This window comes from Ranitomeya imitator, chromosome 3 (genome assembly GCF_032444005.1).
Source record: "Ranitomeya imitator isolate aRanImi1 chromosome 3, aRanImi1.pri, whole genome shotgun sequence".
NCBI classification, from domain to species: domain Eukaryota; kingdom Metazoa; phylum Chordata; class Amphibia; order Anura; family Dendrobatidae; genus Ranitomeya; species Ranitomeya imitator.
Genome location: NC_091284.1, coordinates 342,970,663 through 342,993,569, shown reverse-complemented (window position 1 = coordinate 342,993,569; position 22,907 = coordinate 342,970,663).

The window sequence follows — 22,907 nt, the reverse complement described above, 5'->3', positions numbered from 1 at the left end:
GATACACCTGGGTCTGATGGAAATAACAGACTGTTTCAATATGTGGCCTGTTTTTTGGTTTTAATTTTTTTTAGCACAAAATACTACATAGGTCTAGCAGACCAAAAAAATTCAATGTATGCCTGCAATGCAAGGATTTTGACACCACAGATACACAGGGCATCTGACGGAGATAACACTGTTTCAGTATGTGGCCTGTTTTTTGGTATTAAAATTTTTTTTTAACCACAAAGTACTGTAGAGATTAAGGCTAGCAGACAAAAAAATGCAATGTATGCCTGCAATGTGAGGATTTTGACACCACAGATACACCGGGCGTCTGACGGAGATAGCAGACTGTTTCAATATGTGGCCTGTTTTTTTTAACCACAACATACTGTATAGACCATGGAGAGCAGATGAAAAAATGCAATGTATGCTTGCAAAGCGAGAATTTTGACACCACAGATACACCAGGCGTCTGACAGAAATAACAGACTGTTTCAATATGTGGCCTGGTTTTGGTTTTATTTTTTTACCACAAAATACTATATAGACCAAAGCTAACAGACCAAAAAAATGCAATGTATGCCTGCAATGCAAGAATTTGGAGACCACAGAAAGACCAGATGTCAGACAGAGATAAGAGACTGATCAAAATGTGGCCTTGATTTTTTTTTGGCCCACCAAAATTGTGTCAATAAGTAGGCTTTGACACTAAAAAAAATTGGAGTACTAAAATTGTAAGATATTTAGCGCAATGATATGCGATTTGTGTGACGTACAAATCACAGTGATAAATATAAGAACTGTAGCTAAATATTTTTGGTCCAGCTACAGATTTTTTAGGCAGAAAAATGGTGTCCAAAAATGCTGTAAGACACTCTAAAAAATAATATAGTACCAAAAAAAAGGCCAGGTTGTTCTGCGCACTCACATCTGATGCCTGGGACAATTTTTTTTTTAAATTGTTAGGTTTTTACTCTCTTGTATTGCAATGACCTGGCTGTAGTCTGCAGGGTAACCAAGCAAATGAATGTAGAAAAAACGGGGCGATTGATTACTTTCTAACAAAATTAGCAGGTATAAGGTGCAAAAAAAAACAAAATTGCCACAGATACCTGCAGCTATGTATATATAAAATACGTAGCAGAAGCCAGGAATGGAGCTTTTGTAGGTATGCAGTGAGATCTATATACTCACATACAGTACCTGCAGGCCTTGCACTGATGTGGATATGTGCACATAGACTCCCCTGCCTACCTAGCGCTGCAATCCATGTACCCCTGAATTAGCCCTAAAAAGGACTTTTGGTTTATCAGGATTTGTGGATTGAACACTAGTAGACCCACACTAACTAATAAATGTAAGAATCTGACCCTATCTCAGCAGCAGCTCTCCATACAGTAGCTGAGTCCGGAGCAGAATGCGGCGAGCAGGGCGGCACTAGGTCTCTTATAGACCTGATGATGCTGTTCAACCAGCCAATCACTGTAATACCACAACACAGATGGCTGTGGTATTAGAGTGCATGGCAGACAATCACTGCATGCTTATTGGCGCTCTAAAAAGCGCTAAAATTAAAAGGAGGAGACCCGAGCTCCCGACGAATAATCCCGGAAATACTCAGTGCTCGCCGAGTACACCGAGCATAGTGCTACTCGGGCGAGTACAGAGTAATGGCGAGTCTACTGACGTGTGTGATGTCAGTCCTCCCCTCCTGGGTATTTGCTAAGGGATAAGAGAGGATGACATTTAGGAACACAGTGAGCAGCCATTTTGTTGGTGACTGCAAAGTTATACTGAAAAGTAGACAGTCACAGAGGATGGCAGGCAGCAAGGATTCTGGGAGATATATGGTGGAGGGAGCAGGGTGACAGCAGCACAGAGTATTTCAGGAGAGCAGTGTGCTGGTCTATGGGGGGCACCATGTTTGGTGTGTGGAGCAGCCAGAGATTGTACGTAGAGCGCTGTCTTTTATACACATGGATGGACCGTCTGCTTGTCTGCTCCACAGAAATCCAGGAAACATTTCTGCGGATTGATGGCCTGTTCTGATCCAGACTTTGCATGCAGACCCCATTCCACTCCTCAGACCCTGTATTCTCCATCCTTTCCTGGCGGTGTGTGAAAGCGAGGCGACAGTTGCATTCCGGGGTGAAGCTGGAAAGCCTGGCGGGGGGAAATGTAGCCATATAGTAACAATAAAAATGAGACCCCTCTCTTCAGCTGCCTCACCAGCCCTCTCCTGACTGCACCTAACTGGATGTCATGCTGCCCCCTCTATTGCTCCAGATCCATGTGCAGATGCTCAGCCAGAACCACCCTAGAATGGGTCCCCTTTCTGAAGATAAGTTACTGCCATAGTGTTCTTACATAATACAGCCATATAGATCACACATCAAATAAATCACACATGCTGTCATAAAGATCACACATAATACTGTCATAATGCCATCATATAGATCACACATAATACCGCCAGTGTTCTCACATACCACCATATAGATCTCCCATAATACCGCCATATACTTCTCACATAATACCGCCATATACTTCTCACATATTACCGCCATATACTTCTCACATAATACCACCATATAGATCTCACATAATACCATCATATAGATCACACACAATACCACCATGTAGATCACACATAAAACAACCATATAATTCTCACATAATACTGCCACATAGATCACACATATTCCCACAATATAGTTCTCATATAATACCGTCATATAGTTTTTACATTATTCCACCATACTGATCAAACATAATACCACATACAGATCACATGTAATACTGTCATATAGATCACACATAATGCCATAATACAGATCACACATAATACTTGGTGGTATCACGTGTGGTCTGTTTGGCAGTACTATATAAAAAATATATATGGCGGCATCATGTATTATCTATATGACAGTATTATGTAATAAATATATATGGCAGTAAAATGTGTGGTTTTTATGGGAGTATTATGTGACAAATATATATGGCGGCATTATGTGTGATCCATATGTCAGTGTGCTGGTCTATGGGGGTCACAGAGAGAGATATATGGTGGAGGGAGCATGGTGACAGGAGCACAGAGTATTTCAGGAGAGCAGTGTGCTGGTCTATGGAGGGATGTGCTCACAATCACACTAATGCTCACACTCACACGCTGAAGCTCACAACTGTATACTTAGCCTTTACTGGCAATTAAAATGGGGGACCTAAAAAAAAAATGACCTGGCGTCCCCCTATAATTAACAACCATCAGAGGCTATGTAGACTGCTGCGGGCTAATATTAAAAGCCTAGGAAGGGGCCATGGATATTGCCCTTCAGGCTAAAAACATAAGCTCTCAGCCACCCCAGAAATGGCACATCTATTAGATGCGCCTTTTCTGGTGCTTTGGCTGGCTCTTCCCACTTTCCCTGTAGCAGTGGCAAGTGGGATTCATATTTTTGGGGTTGATGTCACCTTTGTATTGTCTGGTGACATCAAGCCCACGGCTTAGTAATGGAGAAGTGTCTATAAGACACCTATCCATTACTAATTCTACAGTTATATGGTAAATAAAAACACAGCCAGAATAAAGTCCTTTATTAATTTTAATTAAACCATACCTATCGAACGCATAATCCCCGACTCCCTCGTCTCCTGCAACAAAAAATAAAATAATAAACCACAAATATTCCTCACCTGTCTGCCGAGAAGATAATCCATAATGTCACACGATGGTCCTGATCACTTTGAGAGCAGTCACATCCAGTGATATGACTGCTTTCAAAGACAGCCGGCAATAGATTGACAGGAGGTGATCGCCCCTGCAGTGTATTACTGCGCCGCTGTGAGCTCGTATAATGTTTTTTTATTTTTAAGTGAATGTGTATGTAATGTAACTTTTTTAACTGTGAGCACAGGTGCCGGCAGATGATCCGATGGGAGCAGTAGTCTCATCGGTCCGCCACTGCTTTTTTTACCGCAGGTCACCACTGCCAGAATGATCCCGTAGCACTGTGACCGATAGTACCGGTGGTAGCATTACAGTGGGTGTCAGTCACAGCTGTGGGGTGACGCTGACATGTGACAGAATGACCCCCGCAGTTCCTGTTATCACACGCACTGAGCTGTGTGTGCAATGGGGAAAGATGTGCAGGGGGAAGAGGAGTTGATAGGAGGGAGAGCGACCCATGGGGAGAGAGACATACAGTTGGGAGAGAAGTGCATAGGAGGGAGAGCGACTCATGGAGAGAGAGACATGCAGGGGGAGAGGAGTGCATAGGAGGAAGAGAAATCCTTGGGGAGAGAGACATACAGGGGGGAGAGGAGTGCATAGGGGGATAGAGATCACACATGAGGAGAGAGATTAGACACAGAGGGATAGAGAACACACATGGGTAGAGAGACCAGCACAGAGAATAGAGCACCCACAAGGGGAGAGAGACATTCAGGGGGAGAGAAGTGCATAAGAGGGAGAGATACAAGCAGGGGGGAGAGGAGTGCATAGGAGGGAGAGCGACACATGGGGAGAGAAACATGCAGGGGGAGAGGAGTGCATAGGAGGGAGAGTGACCCTTGGAGAGAGAGACATGCAAGGGGGAGAGGAGTGAATATGGGGATAGAGAGCACACATGGGGAGAGAGGCCAGGCACAGGAGGATGGAGAGCACACATGGGGAGAGAGACAGCACACATGGGGAGAGACAGTCACCTCCAGGGTCTCAGAGGGAGATATATGAGGGAAGGAGCAGGGTGATGGCAGCACATAGTATTTCAGGAGAGCAGTGTGCTGAACTATTGGAATTCACAGATGAGATATATGATGGAAGAATATATGATCCCTGCTGTGTGTATGCTACTTCTCTCCCCTGTTTTGTGAATAACATTCTTGTCATTCCTACACCTTTTAATCACTGTCCTGTCAGCTGTTCGGCTCTTTCTCTTGCATTTCAGGTGTCAACACCCTCTCTCTGCTGGCTGTGAGTGCAGCTGGAATGCCCGCCAGGGCCATGGGGTACTCGGTACAAACAGATGGCGCCATAGAGTTTAAGTCCTCTTTTTTCTCAGAAGAGGCAATTTGCATATTTAATTTCCCAGAGGAGCATTGCACGTCGAATAAGCCTCCTTACCTTGACAAGCCAGCTGGTATGTCACTCTCCATAAGGAGAAACGTTACTCCTTAGACCCCAGTCCAGAGCCTCTCACCTAGCCAAATAAGTTCTCATGCTTCGCACTGACGAGGGCCAACAGCCTGAAACACCATGTTTATCCTAAGTCATATTGCACGACTCGTTAAAGGGTTGATTGTGACTTGTAGGATCGCTACTTCCAACAGGTGGCGCTATAGAGTTTAAGTCCTCCTTTTTCTCAGAAGAGGCCATTTGCATATCAAAGGAGCTAGGAAGCAAAGCTTTCACTGGCAAGGCAGAGTGGGTCTGGTCAGGTTTTATAGGGAAAGGTAAGGACCAGATCAGAAACGGCTGAAAACAGAGCTGCAAGTTTCTGATCAGCATAGAAAGGGTCATTAACTTTTTCAACACCAAAGGAAACCAAATCCATTTAATATGGGACACAAACACAGAAGCTAAATGGAAGGCTAAATGCATTCAAGGATGTACAAATGGCGCTGCTTGTAATTTTTGGCAGGGCAGGCTTTGCACTGTGTGAAGAACTTTTATGAGCTTAGGAGTACCACAACTACAGTTCGCTCAAAATATTTGACTGAAGCACTACAGTTGGTGCTTTCAAAGGTTTATGCTTCTAAATTTTGGCAAGCTTTGCATGTAATGCATAGCCTTTATGAGTCTAGGAGTACCACTACATGACAATATGAACAGAATGTGTATGAAGCCCTCCTTTATGTCTAATACATTAGCATTACATTACATTAACAAGCACATTTACTTGGTTCGAGTAACAAGCATCCAAGCATTTTAGTGCTTACTCTTCCCTAGGCCACACTGTCCCTGCCTCTGTTATTCCACAAATTAACTGAGCAGAAGAGTCAGCAAGAGGGCAACAGGTTGGGTGACTGTACCAGAAATATAAAATCATCACCAATGTTAGAGGGTTGCTTTAATTCCACGTTTCTTTCTCAGTCAGTCCCATAGGCAATAATTGGAGCAGTGGTCACACATGTGCTTTGCAGCTCCATGTAAAGAGGTAATGCGTTATGATCATGGGGGTCCCAGCTCTCAGACCTCAATATAAAGGATACTTTAATATGAGGAATCCAAATTATTGTTCCAGATCATAACCATAACACTATATCTTGTACAACAGTACAGACATCAGGTCTGTCTATTTCTTGCTGTCCTTCTGGTTATGTACACACTGATTTTTTACCTGAATTTTGCAGTGGATTCTGCTACAAAGTTAACTCCTCAACTACTCTTTTATTACTGATCTTATTGAATTCAATGGGGCAAAAATCAGTGAACAGATCATTAAAATAGCAGAGACAGTTCCCTTTTCTGTTACATCCCATGCATACAAGAGCAAGGGTCTGGGTTAGTTGATAAAATGAGCAGTCAGCCAGGTTACTTCACAGACATCCCTGGTCACGTGCTGACCTGCGCGGCTCATAAGCTGCATGTGGACCCAAAACGACCTGCCTATACCTCGGACTGACACTGATTTCTGGAGATTAGGCACCATTAATAGTACAAGAATAATAGGAAAGAAAGGGAGTAATATATTTGCCACCTCAACTTGGAACTTAATATCCAAAAACTTTATTTGTGCAATTATTTTGCTGGCTTGCCATTGGACTTCTCCCTATGTATACAGTGGGGCAAAAAAGTATTTAGTCAGTCAGCAATAGTGCAAGTTCCACCACTTAAAAAGATGAGAGGCGTCTGTAATTTACATCATAGGTAGACCTCAACTATGGGAGACAAACTGAGAAAATAAAATCCAGAAAATCACATTGTCTGTTTTTTTAACAATTTATTTGCATATTATGGTGGAAAATAAGTATTTGGTCAGAAACAAACAATCAAGATTTCTGGCTCTCACAGACCTGTAACTTCTTCTTTAAGAGTCTCCTCTTTCCTCCACTCATTACCTGTAGTAATGGCACCTGTTTAAACTTGTTATCAGTATAATAAGACACCTGTGCACACCCTCAAACAGTCTGACTCCAAACTCCACTATGGTGAAGACCAAAGAGCTGTCAAAGGACACTAGAAACAAAATTGTAGCCCTGCACCAGGCTGGGAAGACTGAATCTGCAATAGCCAACCAGCTTGGAATGAAGAAATCAACAGTGGGAGCAATAATTAGAAAATGGAAGACATACAAGACCACTGACAATCTCCCTCGATCTGGGGCTCCACGCAAAATCCCACCCCGTGGGGTCAGAATGATCACAAGAACGGTGAGCAAAAATCCCAGAACCACGCGGGGGGACCTAGTGAATAAACTGCAGAGAGCTGGGACCAATGTAACAAGGCCTACCATAAGTAACACACTACGCCACCATGGACTCAGATCCTGCAGTGCCAGACGTGTCCCACTGCTTTAGCCAGTACATGTCCGGGCCCGTCTGAAGTTTGATAGAGAGCATTTGGATGATCCAGAGGAGTTTTGGGAGAATGTCCTATGGTCTGATGAAACCAAACTGGAACTGTTTGGTAGAAACACAACTTGTCGTGTTTGGAGGAAAAAGAATACTGAGTTGCATCCATCAAACACCATACCTACTGTAAAGCATGGTGGTGGAAACATCATGCGTTGGGGCTGTTTCTCTGCAAAGGGGCCAGGACGACTGATCTGGGTACATGAAAGAATGAATGGGGCCATGTATCGTGAGATTTTGAGTGCAAACCTCATTCCATCAGCAAGGGCATTGAAGATGAGACGTGGCTGGGTCTTTCAACATGACAATGATCCAAAGCACACTGCCAGGGCAATGAAGGAGTGGCTTCGTAAGAAGAATTTCAAGGTCCTGGAGTGGCCTAGCCAGTCTCCAGATCTCAACCCTATAGAAAACCTTTGGAGGGAGTTGAAAGTCCGTGTTGCCAAGCGAAAAGCCAAAAACATCACTGCTCTAGAGGAGATCTGCATGGAGGAATGGGCCAACATACCAACAACAGTGTGTGGCAACCTTGTGAAGACTTACAGAAAACGTTTGACCTCTGTCATTGCCAACAAAGGATATATTACAAAGTATTGAGATGAAATTTTGTTTCTGACCAAATACTTGTTTTCCACCATAATATGAAAATAAATTGTTAAAAAAACAGACAATGTGATTTTCTGGATTTTTTTTTCTCAGTTTGTCTCCCATAGTTGAGGTCTACCTATGATGTAAATTACAGACGCCTCTCATCTCTTTAAGTGGTGGAACTTGCACTATTGCTGACTGACTAAATACTTTTTTGCCCCACTGTAAGTGTATGCCTTGCTTTTTTTTTTACACAACCTAGTTCTTGGATTTAAAGTTACAAGTTGAGGTGCCGACTATATCCCTCCCTTTCTTTCCACGTGGCTGTGCTTCTCAGCAGGACCAGCACTCACCTGTTACACATTGGACCCCACCTCTTTTGGATTGGATTGCTATGGCGTGCAGTTCCTTGACCTCCTCTCACCTCCCTACAAGAATACTAGTATGATCTGAATATTTACATGTTTAACACCTCTAAGCACCAGTAATAATACGACCATAGTATGATTTAATGTAACCACCATATAGTGATCAAATATTATGCAATGACTATTATCATTATTTGTTTGGGTTTGGCGTTGTAAAAAGAAACAGACAGCACGATATTCCCTACCAGGGAAAACCTACATAAACTAAGGTAGAACATAAAAACCTCTTGTAGATTCTGTCATTAGTGGGATTTGAGCCCAAGGTGGCAACTTTGCAAGGTCGTGCTTTGTCAGAGGAGGTACATGTAATTACACCCAGTACACTTAGGCATTCTCAAATATGATGTACTTGCAGGTTTTTCCAACAGGCAAACAATTATGCACCTTCACTCATTTCCACTCTTATCTATATAAACATACAGTGTGTGTATGCACACTTGCTATGTGCATGCCTGCAAGCATATGCGTATAAACACTCAGTTCCTACAGATGCATGATGGCTCAGTGGTTATAACTGTTATCTTCATGTGCTTGAGTATGGATTTCAAATCCCAGTAAGAAAAACACCTGTAAGTAGATTGTATTATTTCTCCTGTGTTTGTGTGAGTTCCTACCACACTCCAAAGACATACTGATAAGGAATTTAGATTGTGAGCCCAATGAGGACGAGAACTGGACACAGATAAGAAAGAAAGGACTGGAGACTAGACCAAGGTGGACATGACTTGGGGATGGGGGAACCTTTAACTCCTGCAGTTTTGTTTGCATTGCGGTGTAGATTTTAAACAAGAGTGATGTTGCTTTAAGACGAAGGAGCTTATTATGTTTGGGCATGGTGTATTACTGTGAGGAGGGTGGGGCTTATACAGAGTAGGTAACTCTGTGTCTCTCTCCTTCTATCTCTCACCCGATGAACTGGAGGAAACATTACCCGCCCTCCCGCTCTATTTATAATCTCTGTCCTAAAATGTTTTAATTATTGCTTGTATAATGATGAATGCTTTATTGAATTTTTGAATTTTCCATTGTATATCTTGTACCAGGTTCAATTTTATATTGGCTATAAAGAGTTATCATTTGCATCAACCTTCTAAGCCCAAGGGAAGGGCAATCCTTCAGCCCAGCCATGGTTCCCTAGAGGTTTCCTCCACAGGGGTTTTTCCTCTCCTGAGCACTGTAGGATGACTCTTTGTGAGTCGGAGTTTTGCCAAGTTTAGTCCCCTTAATGCTTTTACAGGGACATCTTGGAATTTATAACCTGTCACAGCTTTGTGGTTTAGGAGTCAGGTGGACATGGAAGACAAGTTAAGGTGGACTCATTTTAACTAATAGAGGATGTAAAACCTCATAGTGGTGAGCAGGCTCGGCTTTTGTGGCCAGCCTCACGGACGTTGTAATGGTAACGTCAATCAGGGGTGGGCATGGTGGTTAAGCACAAGAGTGAGGATAATATGGTCATTGGTGCCCTGAATAGTTTACTGGCTCTGCTTGAATGGCAAGCCAGTGCGTGGTAACCCTTTTATGTCTGTCTGTCCTGGTGCTGTAAGTCAGACAGCTGGGGTATCACAGCACTGTTGAATACATATGTACTAGCACTTCACCTGACTCCTACTGTGATTATTTAATCCTGTGATTTAAATAAAAGCTGTGGCCATTTTGACAACCAAAATGTATTTTGTGCATTTATTTTAGTTTACAGTAGGGTTGAGCGAAACGGATCGGACAAATTCAAAAATCGAAAACTTTCGGCAAAGTCGGGTTTCATGAAACCCGACCCGATCCTAGTGTGGGCTTGGCCATGAGGTCGGCGATCTGCATTTCGTATGATGCTTTCAGCCCCATTTTTCAGCCAATGAAGGAGGACGCAGAGTGTGGGCAGTGTGATGACATAGGGCTCGGTCCCCACCATCTTAGAGAAGGGCATGACAGTGATTGGCTTGCTTTCTGCGGCATCACAGGGGCTATAAAGGGGCGTGCACACCGGCCGCCATCTTACTTCTGCCGATCTTAGCATAGGGAGAGGTTGCTGCAGCTTCATCAGAAGAAGGGATATAGTTAGGGAGAGAAGACTAACCCCCAAACCGCTTGTGCTCTAGGGATTTCCACTGTCCAACACCACCATTTTTTTGCAGGGACAGTGGAGGCTATATTTTTTTGCATCAGCTCTGTAGCTTATTAGGCTGCCTTATAAGGCTCCCTGATAGCTGCATTGCTGTTTGCACGCTGCTGTGCAAACCAACTGCTTTTTTAAAAGCAAAAATCATGTTGCTCCTTTCTGCACAGTTATCTTGTTTATTTGTCCACACTTTTGTGTGCAGCAGTCCTTTTTACTTCTGCCATACTTTTCCTGAGATCATTGTAGGGAGATTGAAATTGTACAAAAGTCCTTGTATTTTTTCATATATCTTCCAGCCACTTTCTGCCACTTACATTGTGGTGTTTTATGCACTGGGCCTGAGTTTTGGTTCAGCCTCCCCCAAAAAAGTGAGATTCAATTTCTCACAAAGTGGATATACTGCAGTCCTGTTAGTTTGTAGTATATCAGCCAGCCACTTTCTACAACTTACATTGCGTTGTTATATACACTGGGCCTGAGGTTTTGTTCAGCCTCCCCCAAAAAAGTGAGATTCAATTTCTCACAAAGTGGATATACTGCAGTCCTGTTAGTTTGTAGTATATCAGCCAGCCACTTTCTACAACTTACATTGCGTTGTTATATACACTGGGCCTGAGGTTTGGTTCAGTCTCCCAAAAAAATAAGTGAGATTCAAATTCTCACAATGTGGATATACTTCAGTGCTGTTAGTTTGTAGTATATCAGCCAGCCATTTTCTGCCACTTACATTGTGTTGTTTTATACACAGGGAATGAGGTTTGGTTCAGTCTCCCAAAAAAATAAGTGAGATTCAAATTATCACAAAGTGGATATATTTCAGTCCGGTTAGTTTGTAGTATATCAGCCAGCCATTTTCTGCCACTTACATTGTGTTGTTTTATGCACAGGGCCTGAGCTTTGGTCCAGTCTCCCCCCCAAAAAAAGTGAGATTCAAATTCTCACAAAGTGGATATATTTCAGTCCTGTTAGTTTGTAGTATATCAGCCAGCCACTTACATTGTGTTGTTTTATGCACAGGGCCTGAGGTTTAGTTCAGTCTCCCAAAAAAATAAGTGAGATTCACATTATCAAAAGTGGATATATTTCAGTCCTGTTCGTTTGTAGTATATCAGCCAGCCACTTTCTGCCACTTACATTGTGTTGTTTTACGCACAGGGCCTGAGGTTTGGTTCAGTCTCCCCAAAAAAGTGAGATTCAAATTATCACAAAGTGGATATATTTCAGTCCGGATAGTTTGTAGTATATCAGCCAGCCACTTTTCTGCCACTTACATTGTGTTGTTTTATGCACAGGGCCTGAAGTTTGGTTCAGTCTCCCCCCCAAAAAAATGAGATTCAAATTATCACAAAGTGGATATACTTCAGTCCTTTTAGTTTGTAGTATATCAGCCAGCCACTTTCTGCCACTTACATTGTGTTGCTTTATGCACAGGGCCTGAGGTTTGGTTCAGTCTCCCAAAAAAATAAGTGAGATTCAAATTCTCACAAAGTGGATATACTTCAGTCCTTTTAGTTTGTAGTATATCAGCCAGCCACTTACATTGTGTTGTTTTATGCACAGGGCCTGAGGTTTGGTTCAGTCTCCCCCCCAAAAAAGTGAGATTCAAATTATCACAAAGTGGATATACTTCAGTCCTGTTAGTTTGTGGTGTATCAGCCAGCCACTTTCTGCCACTTACATTGTGTTGTTTAATGCACAGGGCCTGAGGTTTGGTTCAGTCCCCCCCAAAAATAAGTGAGATTCAAATTCTCACAAAGTGGATATACTTCAGTCTTGTTAGTTTGTAGTATATCAGCCAGCCACTTTCTGTGTTAGGGGTCGAGTTCCCGCCTCTGCACAGGGGAAATCTCGGGCCATCTCCGCTGCGGTCTCCCATTCTTTTCCTGCCGCAGTGGAGCCTGTTCAGCAGAGACGTCGGTCCCAGCGTCTCACTCAGTCTGACTCTGTACAAAGAGTTACTGCTGCTTTTCCTGCTTCTGCCATTGGAGTCAGTGCTGGGCAGTGGCGAGCAGACGCCTCTGGGACTAAGTCCTGCTTTTCTCGTTCTGAGCATGCCCAGAGTAAGATCTCTCAGTGGAGATCGAGGGTCACATGATCAGATACTGCAGCTAAGGCCATTGGTCCTTCAGGAAGGTCCTGTAGGTGCTCACGCTCTGTGGTAGCCTCTCATTAGTCCTTCTAGGAAGGTCTTGTACGTGCTGCAAATATTTAAGGCTCGCATGGCCGCACGGCCATGCGCTAGTATTGTTCTATGTTTTGTGCTTTGCACCAGTGTGGTCACGTAAGAGTGTGTTCAGGGACCCGGCTGAGATAAGCCCCTAGAATGCTGGCACCTCCGGCGAGGAGATTGTGTTTTCTATGTATTCAGGGACCTGGCTGAAATAAGCCCCTAGAATGCTGGCACCTCCGGCAAGGAGTTTTGTGTGCATGCGTGACCACTGACTGCTCTCTGTTTGGGCAGTTAGCCTGTGCCTCTGTGAAGTCTAACAGGGCACAGTGCTTTGCTTTCACGGCTACTCAGTGAATGAACTGAGTTAGTCAATACCACCATATAGTGCCGCCGTTTGCTAGCAGCAGGTTCTCCTGCACGGTGGACCCCGGGCTGTGAACGCACCAATAACAATAAAAACATCTATATTTACTCGGTGCGTTCCGCTAGCCCTAACATTCTGCCACTTACATTGTGTTGATTTATGCACAGGGCCTGAGGTTTGGATCAGTCCCCCCCCAAAAAAAAGGGAGATTTAAATTCTCAACAAGTTTATATACACCTTCTACCTTATTTTACAGTACCATATAACAGTTGTTATTTTGGTTAGATTTTCCAAAAAATGTGGAAGTCTGGTGGAAGAGCACGTGGGTGGTGGTTGCCAGCTGGTACTGATGGGTGGTGGTGGTGGTAGTGCATCTGGTGGTAGTGGCAAAAGGATATATCTCACCTATAATTCTATATTATTCTCCTGCCCTGCAGATCATCTCAAATATAATTCTATATTATGCTCCTGCCCTGCAGAGCATCTCACCTATAATTCTATATTCTTCTCCTGCGCTGCAGAGAATCTCACCTATAATTCTATATTATTCTCCTGCCCTGCATTGTATGTCACATATACCTGCATAATATCCCCCTATCCTGCAGAGCATTTAGCATATAGCTCTATGCTATGCTCTGTTCTGCAGAGCATCTCACCTATAACTCTCTACTGTTTTCCTGTGGGTATTCATGTCTGTGGGCACTTTTCACATATCATGTGAACACCTTGCACCTGAAATATCATAGATCTGAAACTTTGTGATGCTGCAATTGGCAATTTTCCATGTGGGGAATTTTCCGTGTGGGGAATTTTCCGTGTGGGCAATTTTCCGTGTGGGGAATTTTCCTGTGGGCATTTTTCCTGTGGGCATTTTTCCTGTGGGCAATGTTCCTGTGGGCAATTTTCCTGTGAGCAATTTTCCTGTGGGCATTTTTCAGGGAACCGTCAATAGTTATCTGTAAGAAATGCTCAAAGACCTTTAGCAGAGGGAAGAATCTTCAAAATTTAAATACAACGTGCATGCTTAGACATTTAACCAGCATGCACTTGCAAGCCTGGACCAACTACCAAACGTCCCGTACCGTTGGTGCACCTGCTCAGAATGAAGGTAGTCAGCAACGCTACATTGCTCCCCTCACTGTAAGGCCACTGGTTAGGACACCACCAGCAGCAAATGTGGAGGTATCGTCGCAAGGCCAAAGCAGTCAGGGAATCACCAGGTTCTTGGTAGGAAACACTGTATGTAGGCCAACATCGAGAATACCATCACCAACCCTCTCTCAATCCACCATGTCCACCACCACCGCTAGTTCCACCATATTGAGAAAGCGGCGTTGTAGTGCCGCGAAACGTGCGTCGGGGGTCTCTCTTTCCGGCTGTGTCTCTCCTCTGCACCCCTCTGCACTGTCTGGTGAGTGTACACTGGTATTGCGCTATTATTTGACCATATGCATCTGCAGCCCACATGGGTGTTGCTTTTGAATAGCTAGATTGACTTTACTGCTCTACCTGATACTTACCTGCCTTGTATAGTGCTCCTGGTAAGCATATTGTGTGCTTTATCCATTATATGCGGGACTTTCCCTGTCATATGTTTAGGGGTATTTTGGAGGGACTGTCCTCTTTCGGCCCTTCATTGGAACTTATACGCTGTGACTTATTACTGATCGTGTTTGAATCATTTTTATGTATTAATAAAGATTTAATTATATATTGTCCATGATATGCTCCTTATTCTCCTCCTTTGATATGTATTGTGTGGAGCGGACTTGTTTGTCGGGGGGTGTACTATTCTAGTACTCTCATACCCAGACTGTCACAATGGTTTTGGGATTTTGCATAATATCTAGTTCCACCATATGCAGCTCTCCAGTCCAGCTCACCCTACAAGAGACTCTTGTTAGTAAAAGAAAAGGCTCATCCTCTCATCCGCGTACACAGGGTTTGAATGCCCACATTGCTATACTATTCTCGTTAGAGATGATGCCCTACCAGTTGGTTGAAAGCGAAGCTTTCAAAGACCTGATGGCCTACGCAGTACCAAGCTATGACCTACACAGTCGGCACTTCTTTGCGAGAAAAGCCATCCCAGCCCTCCACCAGCATGTCAAAGACCGCATTGTCCATGCACTGAGGCAATCAGTCAGTAGAAAGTTGTACCTCACAACAGATGCATGGACCAGTAGGCATGGCCAGGGATGTTACGTGTCCATCACCGCGCACTGGGTTAATGTGGCGGATGCAGGGTCCACAGGGAACAGCCATAATGGGACAGTTCTGCCTAGCCTACGGTCTAGGAAACAGTTGGCTTTAGGTGTTCGCCACCCCTCCTCCTACTTCTCCTCATCCTCCTCCAGAAGCGAAAGCACATCCACAGAGCACAGTCACACGACCACTCCATCCGCAGCTGCCAGTGTTGCACACGAGGTGTCCCATTATCGAACAGCTAGTGGTAAGCGTCAGCAGGCTGTGTTACAAATGAAGTGTTTGGGCGACAACAGACACACCGCGGAGGTACTGGCCGAGTACTTCCAGCAAGAAACTCAGTCATGGCTGGGCAGTGTACATTTTGAGGCAGGCAAGGTAGTCAGTGATAACAGAAGGAATTTTATGGCTGCCATAGCCCTTTCAGAACTGAAACTCATACCTTGCCTGGCTCACACCTTGAACCTGGTGGTGCAGTGCTTCCTCAAAAATTATCCGGAGTTACCAGCCCTGCTCCTGAAGGTGCGAAGACTTTGCTCGCACATCCGCCAGTCGCCCGTACACTCCAGCCGGATGCTGAACCATCAGCGATCGCTGAATCTTTCCCAGCACCGCCTAATAATTGACGTTGCAACAAGGTGGAACTCCACACTGCACATGGTTCAGAGGCTGTGCGAACAGAGGTGTGCTGTAATTAATTTGTGGGAGGATACACATACATGGGCAGGCAGTTGGATGGCAGACATGGAGTTGTCTGGTGTGCAGCGGTCGAAGCTCCAAGACCTCTGTCAAGTCCTTCAGTGTTTTGAGGAATGCACACAGCTGGTAAGTGCAGACAACGCCATCATAAGCATGAGCATCCCACTAATGCGTCTGCTGATGCAAAGTTTGACGCACATTAAGGAGCTGGCGTCTGCAGCCGAGGAGGAGGGAAGCCTTGATGACAGTCAGCCATTGTCTGCTCAGGGAACTCTTCTGGACGAGGTGGCAGATGAAGAGGAGGAGGATGATGGGGATGAATATTTATGGGAGGAGGATGCTTCTCAGGGGGCAATAGAAACTGGTGGCATTGCAAGGTCAGGTACAGGGTTTTTGCAGGACACAACTGATGTTGATTTACAAGAAAGTGCTCCTCAACCCAGCACAAGCAGTGAATTGACACCTGGAACATTGGCCCACATGGCTGAGTATGCCTTGCGTATCCTTAAAAGGGACCCCCGCATTATCAAAATGATGACCGATGACGATTACTGGTTGGCCTGCCTCCTGGATCCACGATATAAAGGAAAATTACAAAATATCATGCAACATGAGAACCTTGAGTAAATATTGGCTACCAAACAAGCAACTCTTGTAGACTGTTTGGTTCATGCATTCCCAGCACACAGCAGCAGTGATGGTTGTCACACAAGCTGTAGGGGGCAACATGGCAGAGGTGTTAGAGGTGCACAAATCCGAAGTAGCATTGGACAGAGGAGTTTTATGACCAGTTTGTGGAGTGATTTCGCAATGACCGCTGACACGACAGGTACTGCTGCATCGATGCATAATGACAGGAGACAGCATTTGTCCAGTATGGTTACGAACTACTTTTCCTCCCTTATCGATGTTCTCCCTCACAGGTCATTCCCCTTTGATTACTGGGCATCAAAAATAGACACCTGGCCTGAATTGGCAGAATATGCATTACAGGAGCTCGCTTGCCCTGCTGCTAGTCTGCTATCAGAAAGAGTCTTCAGTGCTGCTGGTTCAATACTGACCGAAAAAAGGACACATCAGGCTACCCAGAATGTTGATGATCTAACGTTCATTAAAATGAACCAATCATAAATTTCAAATTATTTTGCTCCACCTTCAACTGCTGACACGTAGCTTGCCAGAAAAATGTCTTGCTTTTGGCCTCCTCTTACTGACTTCTCCAATTCCTCCATTTGTAGCTGCTGAATGTCCACCATAGGCCATTTTTATACCTCCCTAAATAGGCTGACTCCCCCCACAGGGCCGTGGTCACCACCTGGCGCAAGCACCGATGCGAGTGCCATTTGCCTGGACAGGTGGGTGTGCCCACTCTTGGGCAACGGCACTGGCACAGGGTCCCTCATAGTACAATGAAGTGTCTCTGATGGTGGTGGTGCACAACCAACGTCAGACACACCATCGTAATATGAGGGGCCCTGTGCCAGTACCGCTGCCCGTGAGAGAGTGTTCCTCCCAGCTCGAACAGTGCTCTACCACTTGCAATACTTACCTCACCCTGCTCCACCACTGTGTAGTCTGTGCTGTTAAATCCTTCAATGGCACTGCCAATACAAATTTGTTGAAATGATAGATGATAGTTAAAATATACAGGGGCCCTGGCCTCCATTTAGACCAGTTAATAATTTGCGCCTACTAACACTGTCTGCTACTCAGCAGAGGAGCCCAACCCTGTACCTAGCTATGCTGCCCGTTTAGTCCTTTTTGCAATTTTGAACTGCATTTAGCCTACTTTATTATTTGGGCCTACTAACTGTGTCTGCAACTCATTACAGTTGTCGAAAGAACAGAACCAGAAACACATGTGCTACTTGCATAATGAACAAGTCTGTAGGAACCTGTTCACACACCACCAAGAAACTTGAAGACACAAATGAGCACAGTGAGGTCAAAAATATTCTGTTGTAAAAAAAAAATCAGAGTAATAAGCAAGTGCCAGTCAAAAGATGGAAAAACAGGGTATTTAGTTGATACGTTTTTTTTGCAAAAAAATGTATACTAAGCTGCTCCACCAATCGTCAAGGTATACTTATATAGAGCAGTCCTACCTAATGCATATAATCCCTATCTGATGTATTTGAAAACCTAATCATCTGTATAGTACCTGTATAAGCAGGGTTCAGAGAGGGAATTTTCATGTGGACATGCTGGATGGAACAGCTTTGATGCAAATGACCCATAAGGAGTAGTGGACTCCCTAGTCTTGAAGAAACAAGAGAACAATTACAGAACCAGAAACACATGGGCTACTTGCACAACGAACAACTCTGTAGGGACCTGTTCACACACCACCAAGAAACTTGAAGACACAAGATTAGGGAGTCCACCACTCCTTATGGGTCATTTGCATCAAAGCTGTTCTATCCAGCATGTCCACATGAAAATTCCCTCTCTGAACCCTGCTTATACAGGTACTATACAGATGATCAGCTTTTTAAATACATCAGATAGGGATTATATACATTAGATAGGACTGCTCTATATGGGTATACCTTGACGATCGGTGGAGCAGCTTAGTATATATTTTCTTGCAAAAAAAGTATCAATTAAATACCCTGTTTTTTTCATCTTTTGACTGGCACTTGCTTATTACTGTGATTTTTTTTACAACAGAGTATTTTTGACCTCACTGTGCTCTTTTGTGTCTTCATTACAGTTGTCCTCCACTGAACAAAACAATGCCGCCCGTTTAGTCCTGTTAACAATTTTGAACTGCATTGAGCCTACTTTAGTATTTGGGCCTTCCAACTGTGTCTGCCACTAATTACAGTTGTCCTCCACTGAACAAAGCAATGCTGCCTGTTTAGTCTTGTTACCAATTTTGAACTGCATTTAGCCTACTATAATATTTGGGCCTACTAACTGTGTCTGCCACTCATTACAGTTGTCCTCCACTGAACAAAGCAATGCCGCCTGTTTAGTCCTGTTACCAATTTTGAACTGCATTTAGCCAACTTTATTATTAGGGCCTACTAACTGTGTCTGCCACTCATTACAGTTGTCCTCCACTGAACAAAGCAATGCCGCCCGTTTAGTCCTGTTACCAATTTTGAACTGCATTTAGCCTACTTTATTATTTGGGCCTACTTACTGTGTCTGCCACTCATTACAGTTGTCCTCCACTGAACAAAGCAATGCCGTCCGTTTAGTCCTGTTACCAATTTTGAACTGCTTTTAGCCTACTTTAGTATTAGCGCCTACTAACTGTGTCTGCCACTCATTACAGTTGTCCTCCACTGAACAAAGCAATGCCGCCTGTTTAGTCCTGCTACCAACTTTGAACTGCATTTAGCCTACTTTATTATTTGGGCCTATATCTGTGTTTCCTCCTCATCCTGCCCATTGCCCAGCCACTGCTAGATGAGTCTGCTAGTACATTGACCCAGACCACTACATTCCCCTTGCACTCTACACAGCCAGAATCTGACCCTGCTGAAAGTCAGTTTCCCCTTCCCGCATACTATACCACCTTACACGGGGACAAAGAGGAAGGTGCAGATGAAAGTGCAGGTTCCTTCATCAGGTGGGGGGGCATACTCTTTGGCGACGTCAGTGGCACAGGGCCCCTCATAGTACGCAAAAGTGTCTCTGCCAGTGGGAGGCGCCACCCGCCGTCAAACACACCGCCGTACTATGAGGGGCCCTGTGCCAGTGCCAACAAGTGGGCCCCCCTGCTTACTCAGGATCACAGCACTCACAAAGTTGAAATACTTACCTCTTCCTGCTCCACCGCCATGACGTATTCCACATTTCCTGGGCCCACGAAAATCTTGAGCCAGCCCTACCCCCCACAACTTTAGCCAAATGACCCCCAGTTTTCAATGCCTAACTATTCTTATAAATTAAATTAAGATTGACAAGCTTAAGTAATAAGAATTGATGTTTTGGGCATTAAAATGGGCAGTGCAGGTGTTTTCCTGGCCTCCACCTACTGCCGACTTTGATTCGCCATTGACTTGCATTGGGTTTCACGTTTCAGTCGGCCCCCGACTTTTCGCAATAATCAGCCGATTTCACCTGACCCGACTTTTGACAAAGTCGGGTTTCGCGAAACCCGACTCGATACGAAAAAAGTAAAAGTCGCTCAACTCTAGTTTACAGTAGTTATGATGGTTTTAAGATGGAGTGGGGTCCATCCCATATCCAAAATTCATAGGCACAAATGCAGTCCAAAAGCTCCTCCTTTGGGGGTGGAAGTGGTCCCTTCACCTCTTGGACCTCTATATAGTTGCACCAATTGTCTATCTGTTCCTTTTCTGTTGTGGAATTAATTGTACTATATAGGTGAGATAAATAAATGCACACAATGCCCATCTATTTATATAATTACCTTAAATTGTCTGTTATCCACTTCCTTCTGGACGTCCTCGAATTCCACAATCCACTGCGCTGCACAGCAAGTACGCCGACTGCCATATTAGAATACCCAAGTGATGGATATTCCAATATGGCACCCGCTGGTGGTACCAGGCCCTTGCGCAGTACCACCAGCAGGTCATCGCCGGACCTCCCACTGCTGGGACTCCCCGGCCACAAGAACCCCCCCACGGCTGGTATCCTGGCCACCGCAGGGATCCAGACCGCCGCTGGGATCCAGACAATCGGGGCACCCTCCCCGCCGGGCAGCCACAGGAAAATGATTCACTGCGCAGCTGTGACCTTGGAGTCAGAAACGCTTCCAGGGGCGATCCCCATGATGTTCCTGTGTCTCAATATGTGAACTGCTGCTGGTACCAACCTATTGCACGGTACCACCATAAAAATAACCCCCTGCTATAGATGCTTCATTATTATTATTATTATTATTATTATTATTATTATTACTATGCTTCGTTATTGCTATCAATCTGACAATCAATCTGCTTCATCCTCAGGTATGTCCCCAATCCCATCACCATCACCCAACTTTCCTGATATTCCACACCCTGCTATTCCTGGTATGTCCATTGGCTGCACCCCCAATCCCATCACCATCACCCAACTTTCCTGATCTTGCTCACCCTGCTATTCCTTGTATGTCCGCTGGCTGCACCCCTAATCCCATCACCATCACCCAACTTTCCTGATCTTCCTCACCCTGCTATTCCTGGTATGTCCATTGGCTGCAACCCCAATCCGATTACCATTACCAAACTTTCCTGATCTTCCTCACCCTGCTATTCCTGGTAGGTCTGCTGGCTGCTACTACTGTTTTTTGTTGTTTTTTTCCCTTCTCCTGCATGTTTTCTCATTTTAATTCCTTGATGCCAATACACATTTGGTTTTATCTTTCCATTTGGATCTATTTCCCCTTGCATTTTCCCTTCTGACTTCTAATTAATCCCCTCCTGTGTATGTAACCAGTCTCCCTGCTGCTCCTCCCTCCTGATCACACCTGGCCTATATCATGTGCACTACTTAGCTTGTCATAAATTCAGAGACATGGGTCTGTCTGGACCGTGGTCTGTCTCTAGAAGGATAACAGCAAATATGAAAGCAGAAATATGCCAGAAGTGAACAGAAGGTAAGACTAACCAATGTTAATAAATATACTAATTTCCTTTCCCTTTCCACCACACTTACTCATCATGCTGATGCAGCTCCCCAGAGACCTGGTCGTTGAAGTATGGCGCTCTGCCGCTAAGGGGAGCAGCGGTACGTCTGATGGCACTAAGGAGTTCTTCTGACCAGGTATCACCAGAACACATTACACTTCACACTCCGGTCACTAGGGGGAGGCTTTATTTATTGGGCCACTCATCACACTGGTTAAACTAGGGGCTGGGGAGGAAGTTAGTGAGAAGCTGACTGGGTTGGATTCAGGCAACATCCCGTGGCAGGGGGTGTTGCAGGGAGAAGGCACAGGGGGGCCCCTGTTAGGCGTGGGAACCTGGCAGGTGCCTAGCGAACAGAACAGAACGTGACGGAACCGCGCCTGCACACCCTGTGGCGGTATCCTAAGAAAGAGACATGAAGGGAAGGATATTGTGGAACCGTGTAAACGAGATCAAGCACAAAGGAGAGCCAGTAAGACTCATGCCGAGAGAGAGAAAGGCAACATCTTACTGAGGCGCGTAGTCGGTGGCCGGAACACCGTAGGAGTAACTGACTTCAAGCCTTACTTCAAACTCCGCTGGACAGTCAGTCATAGGTTGGCTGTCTACCTTCTACACCTACGAAGACATAGGGGGCGACATTGGGAGAGGGGCGTCTCTAGGGTCCCGGAAGACCTCCAAGCCTTCCCGTCATACGGGTGGCGTCCTAGCCATAACATACCTGGGGGACGATAGAAACTAGTAACATCTGGAACCAAAGAACGAGAGAGAGCTGTAGAGAACGAACGAACGAGAACAGAAGTTGTGAGGACTATTCCAAATGCTCAGCAGGATAGGACTACAACACACAGGCGCTAGTGGTAGGCAACGATTTCCATCTGTGAAGGAAACTCTGGATGTGCCCATCGGACCGGCCGGTCTCTGAAAGCCCTGTTAAACGTACTCTGGATAGAGGATCCTGAAGCCTTCAGTAAAGAGGTAAAAAGACTGCAACCTTGTGTCCTCATTATTGACTGTACCTCACACCATCACCATCCACCTTACTGGGAAGCCCTGGGGACATACTTCACCTGTGGGAAGGTATACCATCCAGCTGCCATTCCATCACCCCAGTGGACCCCATAGCAGCGTCGGTCACCCTGACCGAACACCACAGATGGCGTCACGAACCCTTGACAGATTGCTT